This window comes from Mobula birostris, chromosome 20 (genome assembly GCF_030028105.1).
Source record: "Mobula birostris isolate sMobBir1 chromosome 20, sMobBir1.hap1, whole genome shotgun sequence".
Lineage (NCBI taxonomy): Eukaryota > Metazoa > Chordata > Chondrichthyes > Myliobatiformes > Myliobatidae > Mobula > Mobula birostris.
In genome coordinates, this window is record NC_092389.1 from 8,139,152 (window position 1) to 8,155,017 (window position 15,866).

Here is a 15,866-nt window from a genome sequence, read left to right on the forward strand (position 1 = left end):
CTCCAGTGAGTAGAGGCCCAGAGCTATCAAACACTCCTCATATCTTAACCCTTTCATTCCTGGGATCATTCTCGTGAACCTCTTCTGGACTCTCTCCAATGCCAGCACATCTTTCCTTCGATAAGGGACCCAAAACTGCTCACAAAACTCCAAGTGCAGCCAGACCAGTGCCTTATAAAGCCTCAGCATCACATCCTTGCTCTTATATTCTAGTTCTCTCAGAATGAATGATGACATTACATTTGCCTTCCTTACCACCGACTCAGCGTGCAAGTTCACCTTTAGGGAATCCTGCACAAGCACTCCCAAGTTCCTTTGCATCTCCAATTTCTGAATTCTCTTCCCATTTAAAACATTTTGGCTCAGAATGTTGTCGTTTGCTTCAATATTTTGTATGTTTTGTGGTTTTTTTTTCCTTTCTCTTGCGTTCTTTCTTTCTCAGCTGTTGATTTTGCTTTCATTGGGTTCTTTTGGTTTCTTGCTTTGTGGCTAGCTGTGAGCGAGCAAATCTCAAGGCTGTATAATTTATGCATTCTTTGATAATAAATGTACTTGAACCTTGAAAATAGTCTGCACCTTTACTCCTGGTACCAATGTGCATGGCCATACACTTCCCTGCATTGTATTCCAGCTGCGAGTTTGACTGGATGGTTGCTGGATGAAGACAATACTACCCTCATTACTGACTGGGACACAAGGGACCACAGATCTGGAGTTACAGTCTGCTGGAGGAACTCAGCGGGTCAAGTAGCATCGGTCACTGATGTAGGGCTTCCACCAAAAGGTCCTTCCCCCCCCCCCACCCCCAAGATCATCCGTTGCTCCAGACTCCAGCAGCTGCAGTTTCTTGTGTTGCCATGTTTACCTGGGTGGGTATTGTGTGAAGATAATATTAGATTCAGTTTCGATGGCTCCCACGATCAATTGTCCTGACCCGATCATGCATGCTGCCTTGGCTCAGACCTAAAGCACATTGATTACCCAGCCTACCCGACCCTTGTGGATAGGATAAATTGTGCCTGGCCTCTACATTTTAAGAAACCAGAAATAATAAAAAATGTTGAGCTGGGGTGTGTGTCACGGGTGATGGGGAGTGGTACAGTAAGACACAGAAATGATTTCTGAACAATAACACCCACCCCTGACCAGACTGGATACTTGCTGGAAACTACAGGCAGGAGTTTAATTATTCGACTGCTGCGATTTCTGTCCCTGTAGCAACATAGCAACTTGGGCAGATTTTTCATGTGACTGGATTCTCCAACACGTACATCGCTCTAACAGCTGCCGTGTGACTGGGATGAACATTACCCAGCCCATTAATGTTTAATTTATTGTCGTCTTACGCCGGCCCGGTTATAGTCAGAGCACCCACTGCCACAGTTACTTGCTGGCTTTCTCCCTCGCTCACACATCTCTCCAGAACCATGACTCACGGTGAGTACACACATCTTTATTTGTTGGTAGATAAATCAGTTAGAATCTGGGTTTAATTGAATAAAATGGAGATTATTTTCCAGCACTCAGGCAAGGAGGGGAGAAAACTGTTCCTCACAAAGGTGGGAGGCAAGACAAGCCTCAACATCTGGGCTACAGATGCCAACAAAAAGAAAGATTAAAGTAGATATTGTACGTCCAAAAGACAGGGACTGTTACTGTTTCATGGGGAGCACAGGAACTTAAGGATCTCGGTTTATATGTGTGAAGAAACTGGCATGACTTGGTAACAGAGTGGTTGGCAAAGCAAGTGGGATCTTAGGCTTTATAAACATAGGCATGGAATTCAAAAACTAGGAGGCATTTGTTTCTGTGCAAAACACTTCGGTCACAAAGTGCTTGTTGCTTCCAAATCTGATCAACACACTGTAGAAACGACACGAAGATCCAACAGAGGTTGCAGAATAGATATACTAGAAAGATTCCAGGGATGAGGGGGTTCAGTCACAAGGTACGACTGGAGGGATAAAGATTGTTCTCCGTCAGGTACAGAAGGCTAGAGGATTTGGAGTGGTTTAGAAAAGGTAGGAAGCAGCTCCCTCATCAAGTGAGGACACGTTTACAATTCTGGTCGGAAGATACCAAGGGGATGTGAAGAACATCTTTTTATACTCAGACAGCTTTGATCCGGAATTTAATGCCAGCAACAAAATCAATCAGTGCTTTGAAAAAGAAGCTGGACAGACAGTGGAGAGACAATAATCTGAAGGGTAATGGGAAAGTGCAACAGAATAGGACAGATGGGAGCTGCAATATACTCCATATACTCCAAAAAGCCTCCAAAATAAACAATGGCTGTAAAAGTAAGGCCAATTTTAAGCTGCCAATCAATGATAGTAGAAAGTCTAGCTGAAATAAAATTAGATATTTTCATGGGTGAGGACAGAAGTAATGAACTAGTTCCAAATCTGTGAAACAACCCTCTGAAATCTCCGTTCTGACTAGTTCTGGCCTCTCACTCATCCCTGAATGTCTTCATTACACTATTGAGTCATGGAGCACTACAGCACAGAAAGAGACCCCTTCTGCCCATCTTGCCTGTTCTAAGCTGTTATTCTGCTGAGTCCCACCAACCTGCAACTGGACCAGAGTCCCCCTTACCCCTCCTATCCATGTACTTATTCAAATTTATCTTAAATCTTGAAATTGAAACCATATCCTTCACTTCCACTGGCAACTCATTCCACACTCTCACCACCTTCTGAGTGAAGAAGTTCCCCCTCATGTTCACCTTAAGTATATTAAGTAAATTATATATACACATTACAATTAATATAATGCTAAGACATTAACATACCTTTAATTCACTTTTTTAGATGTCACAAAGTAGCATAATAAATTCCCTGCTGAGCCTGGAAAGTTTAAAGGAAGTGTGGGAGTGAGGACCCTGGTCAGCACAGGAGAAGGAACCCCTGCTGAATGAAATGGGAGGGCAGGAACTGGGTTTGTGGTGTGACTGAATGGAGAAATGATGACCAGAGTCCCAGTGCGCTGGAAAGGAACACAGCAAACACCCCCTGATGAGACAGATGCCAAGCCATTGGGACTTCTGAATGATTGGATTGTCAGTTGTGTTCTGCTGTTCAAAGCACAGAATGCTTTCCTGAATGAGCTGATAAAAATCCAGACACACTTGGTCCGACTAGCATTTTTAATTTGCATATGTGATGCCCTATTTCACACCTACCATTGACCACAGAGGTATCAGCAAACCAAAAATGAATGAGTTCCTTAAAAGCTCATTAAGTAAATTAAATAGCGGCCAGGAGGAGATCTGGACGAGTTCCAAAGTGAGACTGAGCAGACAATGAGGACAGAGGGGTTAGATTTTTAGTTTGAAATATCTAGGCTTGTGACTCTGAGGAAATGTGTAGGGTGCAAGATTAGTAGTTTACCCAATCGCCCACCTGTTACGTCCTCTCAGTGAGGATATATTCACTGGAAAGGAAAATATAGTAAACTGACAGGAGTGCACGGTGTGAACTCACAGGAGAGGATGAGTGAGAAGGAAATGGCTTGGAACATGGTGGGGGCACTCTCCTTTATCAGAGTATGGTCTCACAGACATCCCTTTCTTCTCTTTTGCAGCTGATTTATCCGAGGCTCGTTTTACATATGGTGAGTTTCATTGAACTAACAATTAGGGCAAAGGGCTATTTGACCCAGCTTGTCTATGCAGCTGTTCATGCTCCTTCCAACCTCCTTCACCCCACCCATTCTGGCATCCTTGTGTCCTTCCTCCCTCACGTGCTGACCCAGCTGATCTTTACATGAGCCGGTATTAGTTATAACAACAAGTTCTCAGCTTGTGAGCCATAGAAAGAATGGCAATTTCACCACGGATTTTGACAGAACCAATATTAGAACTGTATTCAACACCAGAACTCCCAGAAATGGAAAGTTTAATGTATGAAGAACTTTTATTGGCTCTGTGCCTGTACTCGTTGGAGTTTAGAAGAATAAGGGGGGAATCTCATTGAACCTTACTAAATATTGAAAGGCACAGAAAAGGTGGACATAGAGAGGATGATTCCAATATCGGGAGAGTCTAAGACCAGAAGGCACAACATCAGAATAAGGCCATAAGACCATAAGATATAGGAGCAGAATTAGGCCATCATGGCTAATCCAATTTTCCTCTCAGTCACAATCTCTAGCCTTTTCCCCATATCCCTTCATGCCCTGACCAGTCAAAAATCTATTAACCTCTGGCTGAAGTATACATAAAGACTTGGTCTCCACAGTCGCCTGTGGGAATGAATTCCACAGATTCACCACTCTCTGGCTAAAGAAATTCCTCATCATCTCCATTCTAACTTAACATCCCTCTATTCTGAGGCTGTGTCCTCTGCTCTTAGACTCTCGCATCATAGGAAACATCCTTTCCACATCCACTCTCTCAAGGCCTTTCACCATTCGATATGATTCATGAGGTCACGCCTCATTCTTCTGAATTCCAGTGAATACAGGCCCAGAGCCATCACACGCTCTTCATATGACAAGCCTTTCAATCCCAGAATCATTTTCGTGAACCTCCTTTGAACCGTCTCCAGTTTCAGCACATCCTGAGGGGCCCAAAACTGCTCACAATACTCAGTGAGGCCTCACCAGTGCTTTATAAAGTCTCAACATTACATCCTTGCTTTTAAACAAGGACATCCCTTTCGAACAGTGACGAGGAGTAATTTCTTTAGCCGGAGGGTGGTGAATCTGGGGAATTCATTGCCACAGACGACTGTGGAGGCCAAGTCATTGGGTATATTTAAAATGGAGATTGATAGATTCTTAATTAGTCAGGCTGTCAAAGGTCACGGGGAGAAGGCAGGGGAATGGGGTTGAGAGGGTTAATAACCCATTGACCTAATTCTGCTCCTATGTCTTATAGTAGACCACTCTCTCCACTATCCAAGATGATTGTGGAACCTCAGCATTACATTTCCAGTTTCACCCCTCTACGAATCTCTGACCTAAAGATATTCAAAGATTCAACTCCTACTGCACTTTTAGGAAGAGAGTTCCAAATTTACAACAACTTGAGAGGAAAATACTTCACCTCTACTGCTGAACATTGACCCCTAATCCTAGAGTCTCTGAGAAGAAGAAATATCTTCTCCTCATTCATCCTGTCAAGACCCCTCAGAATCTTGTATGTTTCAATCAAGTCACCACTCAAAGAGGACAGAGCCTCCAAAGGTAGGACGCAAGCCTGTCCATTCTTTTCCCACCAGTAAAATCCACACATTCTGGGGATCTGTCTTGCTTTGCGTAAATTTCAATGGGTTGGTCCTGTACTGGTTGGAATGTCAGAAGAGAAAGGTTAGCTTTACTTATCACATGTACATCAAAATATTGACACATTCAGTGAAATGTGTCCTCTACGTCAACAGCCAACACAATCCAAGGATGTGCTGGGGGCAGCCCACATGTGTCGACGTGCATCTGGTGCCGACACAGCATGCCCACTAAGTTGTACATCCCTGGACTGTGGGAGGAAAGTGGAGCACCCGGAGGAAACCAAGCGGTCTCACAGGAAGAACGTACAAAATCCTCACAGGCAGCAGCGGGGATCGAACCCCAACTGCGATTGCTGCCGCGGTAAAACGTTACACGAGCCACTGCAGTGCTGCCCATCACAAAAATTACAGATAGTTGTTTCCATTTCACACCAAGCAATTCCTCAGAGTTTCACACAGTGATTAATAGATTATGTGGGGTCAAGAATGCAATAGAAGGAGTAATTTCTGATATGGTAAAAGAAATGCAGGAGATTCTCCACAGGCCAGTTAGCATTTATGGGGAAGGAAATAAGAGTGAAAGTTTCAGTGGATAACCTGTCCTTGGAATACTACTTCAGAATCCAATGCCTGAAACAAGGTTGCCAACTCTAGTTGATCTAATTCCTGGTGGTTCAGTAACACAATTTTCTCACTCAAATATCCTACCTGGTTACAGTGGCCTTCTGTAATCTTCAAAGAAAATAAAGAGTACATTTTTAACTCCGGCTGATCTTCTGCCAGTTTTTACACACAGCTGTACGTGAAGATTAGTCGTTAATTCCCAGAGACTGCTAAACAACTCTTGAAGATTGACAATCACTGAGAATTGGAAAAGAAAATTACCATGCCAACAAAATTTCCCGATTGTTTGATTTGTGCCTTCCCGCAGCGTTTCAACCTTTTTCAGTTTTTAAAAGTGGTTCAGGTGCTTCAACCACGTGAGAGAATAAGCTGGGTAAGTGTCCTGGACATCCGGTGACCAGTGGGTCAACATTTGGAAAGATACCATCTCCGACAATATTTTCAAGGCTGTCCTCTTAATTCAGGGTGGTGGTGAGCACAGTCGCCATGAGTCCCAAGGGAAAGAAGGAAAACTAGGTCTAATCAGGAGCTGAGAGCCATGTAGAATTGTAACCAAGGTAACCATAAGCTGATTAAAAACCCAGCATGTATTGTAATGTCTCAAGAACAGCTTACAGACCTACATGTAGGATTAGAGGTCATCCGTTTTATTTGCACGACAGGGCAATGTGTGGCCGTGTGGTTCAGTATTCTTAGAGTTCAGGATGTTGCCCTGTTCTCAAACACTTCTACTACAGAGTAAAGCAATGGTCTTTCAACAGGAGGAAAAGACTGGGAATCTGAAGTAAATCCCTTCACGGTCAACTCCCCGCCTCCCCCACCCGAATGCCACCTACCAGACAAACCCCAACCCCTTCTGCCCACCCAACCGCTGCCTGGCACCACGAGGTGCTGAGCAGCTGTAGGGTAACCTTGCCACATGGAAGCATTCCACAGAGCGACTTCCTTCCTGGACGCACAGCAAGGCAGTGCTGAAAGGTTTCATTTCCCCTCCGGACTGATGAAAAATGTGCTCGCATTACTGACAGGGATTCATGACCTTGAAAACAAGGTAGCTGCCACCCCTTTATTGCCTGCTGTTACCAAGCAACCATGAGTCAGTGCCTTCAGGGTAGGAAGAAGAGGAGTGTAGTTTCAATATAATTTTAAAGACATGAGCTGAAGAACAAAAATCAGTTACTCTCCCTTGGTAAACAAAAACCATCAGTTAACATTCAGTCACATCACGTACGTGAAGAACAGAAGGATCACGAGAGTGAAGGTAGGACCGATCAGGGATAGAAGAGGAAGTATGCACCTGGAGTGGGAGGAGGTAGGAGAGGTCCCTAATGAATACTTTGCTCCAGTTTTCACCAGTGACAGGGACCTTGATGAATGTGAGGACCACGTTAAACTGGCTGATATGCTTGAACATGTCAATGTTAAGAAAAGGATGTGCTGGAACTTTTGAAAATCATTAGTATAGATAAGTCCCTGGGAACGGATGAGATATACCCGGGTTACTATGGGAGAGAGGGAAGAAATTGCTGCACACTTGGCCATGATCTCTGCATCCTAATTGGCCACATAAGTACCAGAAGATTGGAGGGTGACAAATGCTCTTCCTTTGTTCAAGAAAGGTAATAGGGATAATCCTGGGAATTATAGACCAGTGAGACTTACATCAGTGGTGGGCAAAGTATTGGAGAAAATTCTTAGAGTCAGGATTTATGAGCATTTGGAGAAGCATAGTCTGATTAGGGATAGTCAACATTGCTTTGTGAGAGGCAGGTTGTGCCTTATAAGCCTGACTGAATCCTTTGAGGAGTTGACAAAACAAATTGATGAAGGTAGAGTGGTGGATGTGGTGTATATGAATTTTAGTAAGGTAGTTGACAAGTTTGTCCATGGTAAGCTCATTCAGAAAGTCAGAAGGCATGGGATCCAAGGAAAGCTGGCTGTGTGGATTCACAATTGATTGACCTCAGAAGACAGAGGGTGGTGGTGTATGGAGCATATTCTGGACATCCATGACTAGTGGTGTTCCACAGGGATCTGTTCTGGGACCCCTGCTCCATGCGATTTTTTTTTTTAGAAATGACTTGGATGAGGAAGTGGAAGGCTGAGTTAGTATGTTTGCAGATGACACAAAGTTTAGTGATATTGTAGATCGTGTTGAAGGTTGTCATGGGTTATAACAGGAAATTGATAGGATACTGAGCTAGGCTAAGAAGAGGTAGATGGAGTTTAATCCAAAAAAGTTCAAGTTGAAATTTAATTGTCATTCAACCATACACGAATACCCATGAATATAGCCAAACGAAACAGCGTTACTTCCGGGTCAGAGTGCAAAACACAGTAACAGTCACACACAGCACATAAGACAGCTGTAAAGTACAGTCACACAAAAAAATAGACCAACTCCCTGAGTCCGTTAACGTTGCATCAGTTTGCTGTCAAACACAATACATTGTCTTCTGCCGAGCAAACCCTGGGGGGGGGGGGGGCGTCGGATAGCCAGCACCGCCACCAGCACTCTGGTGGACCAGACCAATTCTAACACCTCCCTCCTGGGTGGCTGCGTTTGGGTGAAGTGATACACTTTGGAAGGTCAAACCTGAAGGCAGAGCAGAGGGTTGAAGGCAAGATTCTTAGATGTGTGCAAGAACAGAACGATCTTGGGGTCCATGTCCATGAATCCCTCAAAGTTGCTGTGCAAGGTGATAGAGTAGTTAAGTGATTATGAGCTCAGGGGGATACGTGCACCAGCTCACTGGGGTCAGTACACCCAACTTCATCAGGAATGAACCAGTGACTGTGTGCCTGTTGCAAGAACACTGACTTTAATCAGCTGTGTGCTTGATACACCCATTCAATCACCTTTTGTTGGATCTACTGTATGGTCCAACTTCCATCTTCCATAATTTCCATTATTATGCATGATATTTAAAGGTGGAGCACAGTGAAGCAAATTCATTCAGAGATTACATTAAGCCTTGCCTAATTCCCACCACTGTCTGTAAAGAGTCTCTATATTCTCCCCATGACCACATTGATTTTCTCCAGGTGCTCCAGTTTCCTCATCACTACAAAGACATATGGGTCAGGGTTGGTACATAGCGGGCATGCTATGTTGCTGCCAGAAGTACAGTGACACTTGAAGGCTGCCCCCAATGCACCTTTGGACTGTGTTGGTCATTGACGCAAATGATGCATTTCACTGTATGTTTGAATGTACACATGACAAATAAGGCCAATCTAATCTAATTTAATCAAAGTATAACAACGACAAGACCACTTTGACTACTTGTGCTATAATGGACATTTTTGTTCTAATTGCTTCTTTCTTGCATAATTTTGTTTATTTTATGTTTTTCTGAATGGTGTGTCTCTAATGTATGTGCCTGTGATGCTGCAGCAAGTAAGCTCTACATTGCACCTGTGTACACACAGAATTGAGCAGATGACAATGGCTTAAACTTAAAGTCATCATTGCATCAGGATGAGGAGTAGCCTTCAGCTTTGAAATCTTTTGAACATCCCAGCCTATAGAAAACTAGGCCTATGATGGAGATTAACAGCTATCTGAATGCATCAAAACTTGTTCAGAAATTTGAATCCATTCTCTGCTACACGATGACCAGAAAACTGTCTCTAATCAATAAACCCACCACAGATCCCGTGCCAGTACAGAATGAGGTCGTCGCTCCAACCCTTCTCAATAGTGTGTTCAGCTCCAAAAACACCCTTGCCGGAATGGAGGTAGTTCACGGGCCAGATAGGAAACTGCTCAACCTACGTCACCTCCACAACAAAACAAAGACCAGCATAACCCTGGTCACTGGCTGCAGGACACAGGTTCAGATCCAAGTTTGTTTATCGCAAGTACTTTGGAACATACAGTGAAATGCGTTGTTTGTGTTAACAACTGAGACAACCTGACGATGTGTGGAGGGCAGCCTGCAACTGTCACCACACATTCCAGTTGCAACATAGCATGCCTAGAATGTTTCACAGAACACAACAAGCAACAAAACAACAACAGCAAAATACACTTAATCTGGGGTTAAGCTCCAAGTTATTGTTGATCCTGAGGCACGGGACCTTATACTAAACATTGTACAAAGGTCCTCTGCAAACATGTCCCCCATCCCACAACAGCACTCAATGAAGTTCATACTGTGTCTCTGGAGAAAGTGAATCACCTTCCATATCTCGAGATCCACCTCCCTGCCATTACAGACATTGATATCTGCAACTAGAGGCTGCATCATCCCAAGCCAATGGAAAAAGAATGTTTGAAGACCAATCTTATGCAGGGCACTGAGCTCAAAGTCTACAGGGCAGCAGAGATCCCCTCAGAAAACCTGGAAGAGCCCAAGGACCATACCACAGATGCTGCCTCTGCAAAACCCAACTGTACAACAAACAATCCAATACAAGCAACACACATAAAAGTTGCTGGTGAACGCAGCAGGCCAGGCAGCATCTCTAGGAAGAGGTACAGTCGACGTTTCGGGCCGAGACCTTTCATCAGGACATTTTAATTCCATATCCCATTTCCATTCTAATATGTCTATCCACGGCCTCCTCTACTGTAAAGATGAAGCCACACTCAGGTTGGAGGAACAACACCTTATATTCCGTCTGGGTAGCCTCCAACCTGATGGCATGAACATTGACTTCTCTAACTTCGGCTAATGCCCCACCTCCCCCTCGTACCCCATTTGTATTGCCCATCCTTTGGGCTTCCCCCCTCCCCCTTTCTTTCTCCCTAGGCCTCCCGTCCCATGATCCTCTCATATCCCTTTTGCCAATCACCTGTCCAGCTCTTGGCTCCATCCCTCCCCCTCCTGTCTTCTCCTATCATTTCAGATCTCCCCCTCCCACTTTCAAATCTCTTACTAGCTCTTCTTTCAGTTAGTCCTGATGAAGGGTCTCGGCCTGAAATGTCGACTGTACCTCTTCCTAGAGATGCTGCCTGGCCTGCTGCGTTCACCAGCAACTTTGATGTGTGTTGCTTGAATTTCCAGCATCTGCAGAATTCCTCGTGTTTGCGTTTTAAAATCTAATACAAGCTTCCCTTCTAGCATCAAGACTCATCAGGGCCAGTGGGTGGACCAAATCGCTATGTCACCAAAGACTTTAGTAAAGTTTTATAGATGTGCCGTGGAGAGCATTCTGACTGGTTGCATCACTGTCTGGTATGGAGGGGTCAGTGCACAGGATTGGGAAAAGCTGCTGAAGGTTGCAAACTCAGCCAGTCCCGTCACAGTCACGCGCCTCCCCAGCATCGAAGACATCTTCAAAAGGCAATGCTTCGAAAAGGCAGCATCCATCATTAAAAACCCTCAACATCCAGGACATGTCCTCTCTGCATTACTATCATCAAGGAAGCGGTCACTGAAAACACACTCAACATTTCAGGAGTAGCTCCTTCCCCCCTCCACCATCAGATTTCTGTATGGCCCATGAACCCAGCTCACATTAGGCTTTCATTTTTTTATATTTCTTATTGTAACTGGTAATTTTATGTATTGCACTGTACTGCTGCTACAAATCAACACATTTCACAACATATGTCAGTGATAATAAACCTGATTCGGTTTCTCACATCGTTCCCATGCCTGGCTCCAGAAGCAAGCTCTCGACTCGGTGCTCCATCATAGCACCCGATTCCCAGAAGGAAGGACATTCACAAAGTCAGTCAAAAAAAAAGTTACAATATCCTCCTCAACTCATGGCAATCCCTCGCAAAGGGATGACTTAAGGATGCACAGTGGTGAAGAGCTGAGTTCGATCCTGGCCTCTGATGCTGCCTGTAGGTAATTTACACCTTCTCCCTGGAACCATGCAGGTTCCCTCAAAATCCCAAAACTGAGCGGATTGGTAGGTTCATAGGTCACTGTGAATTGCGCGCCCCCCCCCCCGTGTGCAGGAGAGGGGTAGCAATGATACAAGACTCAAAAAACTTTGTTGTCATTCTAACCATACATCAGCTCTGCAGGGGCAGAATGAGACAGTGTTTCTCAGGGGCAGTGCAATGATTTGTGTAACAGTGGGTGTTTGATGGTCAGCCAGGACCTGATTGAGCCAAAGGACCTGTCTCCACGCTGTCTCTGTCTAGTTGCATCACCATCTTGAATTGTAAGGCAGCTGACTTGCAAGTCCCTACAAAGGATCTTGATGACTGCTGAGAGAACCATTGGGGTCTCTGTTCCACCCATACCAAAACTATTTATCAGGAGTGCTGTGTACACAGGGCCTTTAGCATTGTCAGTGATCCCTCCCATCTGTCCAACAATCTCTTTGACCCCCAATCATCAGGCAGAAGGTACCGTAGCAATAGGACAAGAACTGTTAGGATGGGAAACAGCTTCTTCCCCCAGGCCATAAGACTACTGAACTCCCTGTCACCACCCGGATCTCCTCATGTACGAAGTGCCAGTAGCATTATACTGTTTACTTTTTAAACATGTTGTAAATGCACTTCATGCTAAGTGTCAATTTTCTGAAATATATTTTACTATTTGGCAATTTATTTGTAGTAATAAATTTGTGTTATATGTGTGAGTTCTATGTACTGAGTTGCACACCCTGGTCTGGAGGGATGTTGATTCATTTTGTGGTATGCATATACAGTATATTTTTGAATGACAATAAACTTGAACTTCAACTTGCCTCTCAGTGCCCAAGGGTCAAATTGGAAGTCTGGAAGTCAAGACCCATTGGCCAAGTCCCGGGTCTGTGAATCTCTGCGAATCCGTTGGGGTAGTTGAAGGCCTACTGTCTGCCTGTCGGCTTCGGAATCTGGATCTGCTGGAGGCTGGATGCTGATGAATGTGGAGTGGGGTTAGAGGATTATGTATGTGTCTGGGGGAGAGGGAGGATCTTGTTTTGCAGTTGTCGTCTCCTGTGTTGTTCTGCCGAGCATTGTGGGTATACTATGTTAGCACCGGAATATGTGGCGACACTTGCGGGCTGTCCCAACACACCCAGGTTTATTATCACTGACATATGTATGTCGTTAAATTTGTTGCTATGTGGCAGCAGTACAGTGTAATACATACAAAATTACTATGTTACAATAAGAATATATAAAAAGACAAATAATGTGCAAAATAAGAGCAAAATAATGAGGCAATGCTCATGGGTTTATGGACTGTTGAGAAATCTGAGTCAGGAAGAAGTTGCTCCTAAAACATTGAGTGTGTGTCCTCAGACTCCTGTAAATCTTTCCTAATGATAGTTTTCAGAAAAGGACATGTCCCGAATGGTAAGGATCCTTCATGGTGGATACCACATTCTCAAATGTGGATACCTCAAAAGACATCACCTTTTGGAGATGTCCTCGATGGTGGGGAGGGCTGTGCCCGTGATGGAGCTGGCTGAGTTTACAACCGTCCGCAGCTTTTATCGATCTTGCATATTGGAGCCTCCACAATAGACATTAATGCAACCAGTCAGTGTGTTCTCCACAGTACATCTGTAGAAATTTGCTAGAGTCTTTCGTGGAGTCTCCTCAAACTCCTCATGACTTCTAATCAAAGCACACATCATTCACTCAGCATAAAGCTTCTTATTAAATTCAACCTGGTGAAACCCTGAAGCCGGTCATCCCGACCAATTCCTCTGAAATGAATTCACATTTTTTTCTCTCTCCCTTTCCATGCAGATTATGAAACGGTTCGGAACGGAGGCCTGATCTTTGCTGTGGCTGCATTTCTTGTGGGGATAGCCATCATCCTGAGTGAGTTCAGAATCCTCACGCCCTTAGCTTCAGCCCTGCCCTGAGATCGGAAGTGCAAGTGGCTGACCAAGAGAGTCAGTGAAATGTCACTGACAGCTTGTTGTTGCAACAGGTTTGAATCCAGGATATGTTAGCTGAGATTTAAAGATATTTCCAAGTTACTTACATAGATCATTGTGTGTAGCTCTTGCACACTTCCTTGAACACAGACCATTTCTACAAATCTCTCAAAGGCCCTTCATACAACACACTAAACACTACAATGCAGCATTACACACAAACCCAACTACAATACTCACGTGCCCAGGAGTGTTAACAACATTTACACTGATCCCTTAACAGAAGATAATTGTCAATACATTAGAGTGCTTTTACTTTTCATGACATGTAAGCATATTTGAGAAACATATTGCTAAATTTGTAGCTGAATGCCTGAGGTAACTCAGGCAGGGAGGGTTTGAATGAACGGGTAATTCAGGTTTGAATGAACAGGTATCCAATCTCCACAAGCACTCTTCTCTCTTTCCTGTAGGCAGAAGATTTCGCTGTGGAGGCAAAGCTCACCAAAGGTAATACTGAAAAATTATCGTGCTCCCAGTTCCTAAACATGGTTACTAATTGCTTGTGTTAACAACTGCTGACAATGTCTTTGTGATGATTCTTTTTAGACCCCAGAAGGAAGGTGAAATCTAGAAGATGGTATGTGCACTTCCTGAAAAATTTCCTTGCAAAGTACACTCAGAAACTTTGTACTTAACCTGCACCTGATCAGAAACATGGCGGCAAGCGGTATACAATGAACAGTATTTAACAAAAGATGGAAGCCCACCTGCTCTCCTGGGCAATGGCCTCTCTCAGACAATGCAACTGAGCACTAATAGATGTTGTTCTTAATACACAGGAACCTAGAAATGAACAGGGCCAGAAAAAGTAACATTTGTTTGTCAGTATCTTGGAAATCCCCACATCGTCAGTGCCTCTCGTACACCAGCACGGAATATCTCTTCAAACTCCCTCGAGACTGATGATAGGCTCGGAAGCCAAGGAGTTCTGCAGATACTGGAAATCCACAAAATGCCGGAGGAACTCCTCAGAGCAGGAAGCATCTATGCAAAGGAATAAGCAGTCGATGTTTCAGGCAGTCCTGATGAAGGGTCATGGCTTGAAACATTCACTGTTCATTTCTCCCCATAGATGCTTCCTGGCCTGCTGGGTTCCTCTAGCATTTTGTGTGTGTGGTACTGCTGATAGGCTCACCTCTATTCAGTCCATAGACCCTGCAAACTGTAATTCATCACTCTATATGCAAAGCTCAATATAGACACCTTTTAAAAAATATTGTTCTATAAGACCATCTTTGCTTCTGCATTATGTTTTAATTCAATTGATTCGTCCCAGTTCACACTTTGGTTACCTTCCATTGCTCTCTTTCCAATGGGTAGGAGTGTTTCCCAATATGGTGCTCAGAAACATATTCACAACCTTCAAGAAGTTCCTCACTGCCACCTTCCCAAAGGCAGTTAGGGATGGACAATAATTGTTGGCCTTTGCGTTGACATCCAGATCCCAAAAATGAATTTTAAGATGTCAATCAACATCAATTGTCATCAATTAACAATCAGTCAACTACCAAGTCATTTCATTTGCTGATCATCTTTAAGTTCATTTGTCACAATTACAAATTATAATCAAGCTATACATTTATGTAAAAAATGCCTTTCATTTCCTTTTGGAATTCTGTGAGATCAGCTTCAGTGATAGCTGAAAGTGTTAAAATTACAAAGGGCACTGCTTGCTTTCGAGCTTTAAACTGAGACACCAGTGCAAAGTCTGGGACTGACTGTCTTCCAGGTTCAATTAATGTAAAATTATTCCTTTTTTTTTCCAGATACGTTCATTGTGCAAGACAATTGATCCTTAACGCACTTGCAAAACATCTGTAGTAAATGTTATTGTGAGAATGGTTTGTGATGGTCAAATTGTACAGAAAACCCTTATCTGCACCCATCCTATGGTTAGATGTGAGAACCAGCCAGTACTTTCCTGCATCAAGGTGTTAAAAAACTTCCATTAATATGTGAGAAGGGCAATAAATGATAACAAAATCAATGTACATGACCTATCCTTGTTATAGAATCTAATACACAGTAATGGTTCAATTTTAAATCTGCATTTCGTTCACCCTACCAAGTCAGCAGAGGCTGGAAAAACTGAAATGAAAATTTTGGATATCTAAGATTATAATACTCATTATTAAAACTTCCTGGCAAATTTTATGTGGA

The 15,866-nt window shown here is 43.7% G+C and overlaps 1 long non-coding RNA gene across 1 annotated transcript; it reads left to right on the top strand.

Annotated features, from left to right (window-relative positions):
- Nucleotides 1-1,329: 1,329 nt before the first annotated feature.
- On the top strand, nt 1,330-13,569 carry LOC140212763 (uncharacterized). Its single transcript, XR_011889808.1, has 3 exons — nt 1,330-1,437; nt 3,586-3,615; nt 13,510-13,569. It is a non-coding gene; the product is annotated as an uncharacterized lncRNA (long non-coding RNA).
- Nucleotides 13,570-15,866: the final 2,297 nt, after the last annotated feature.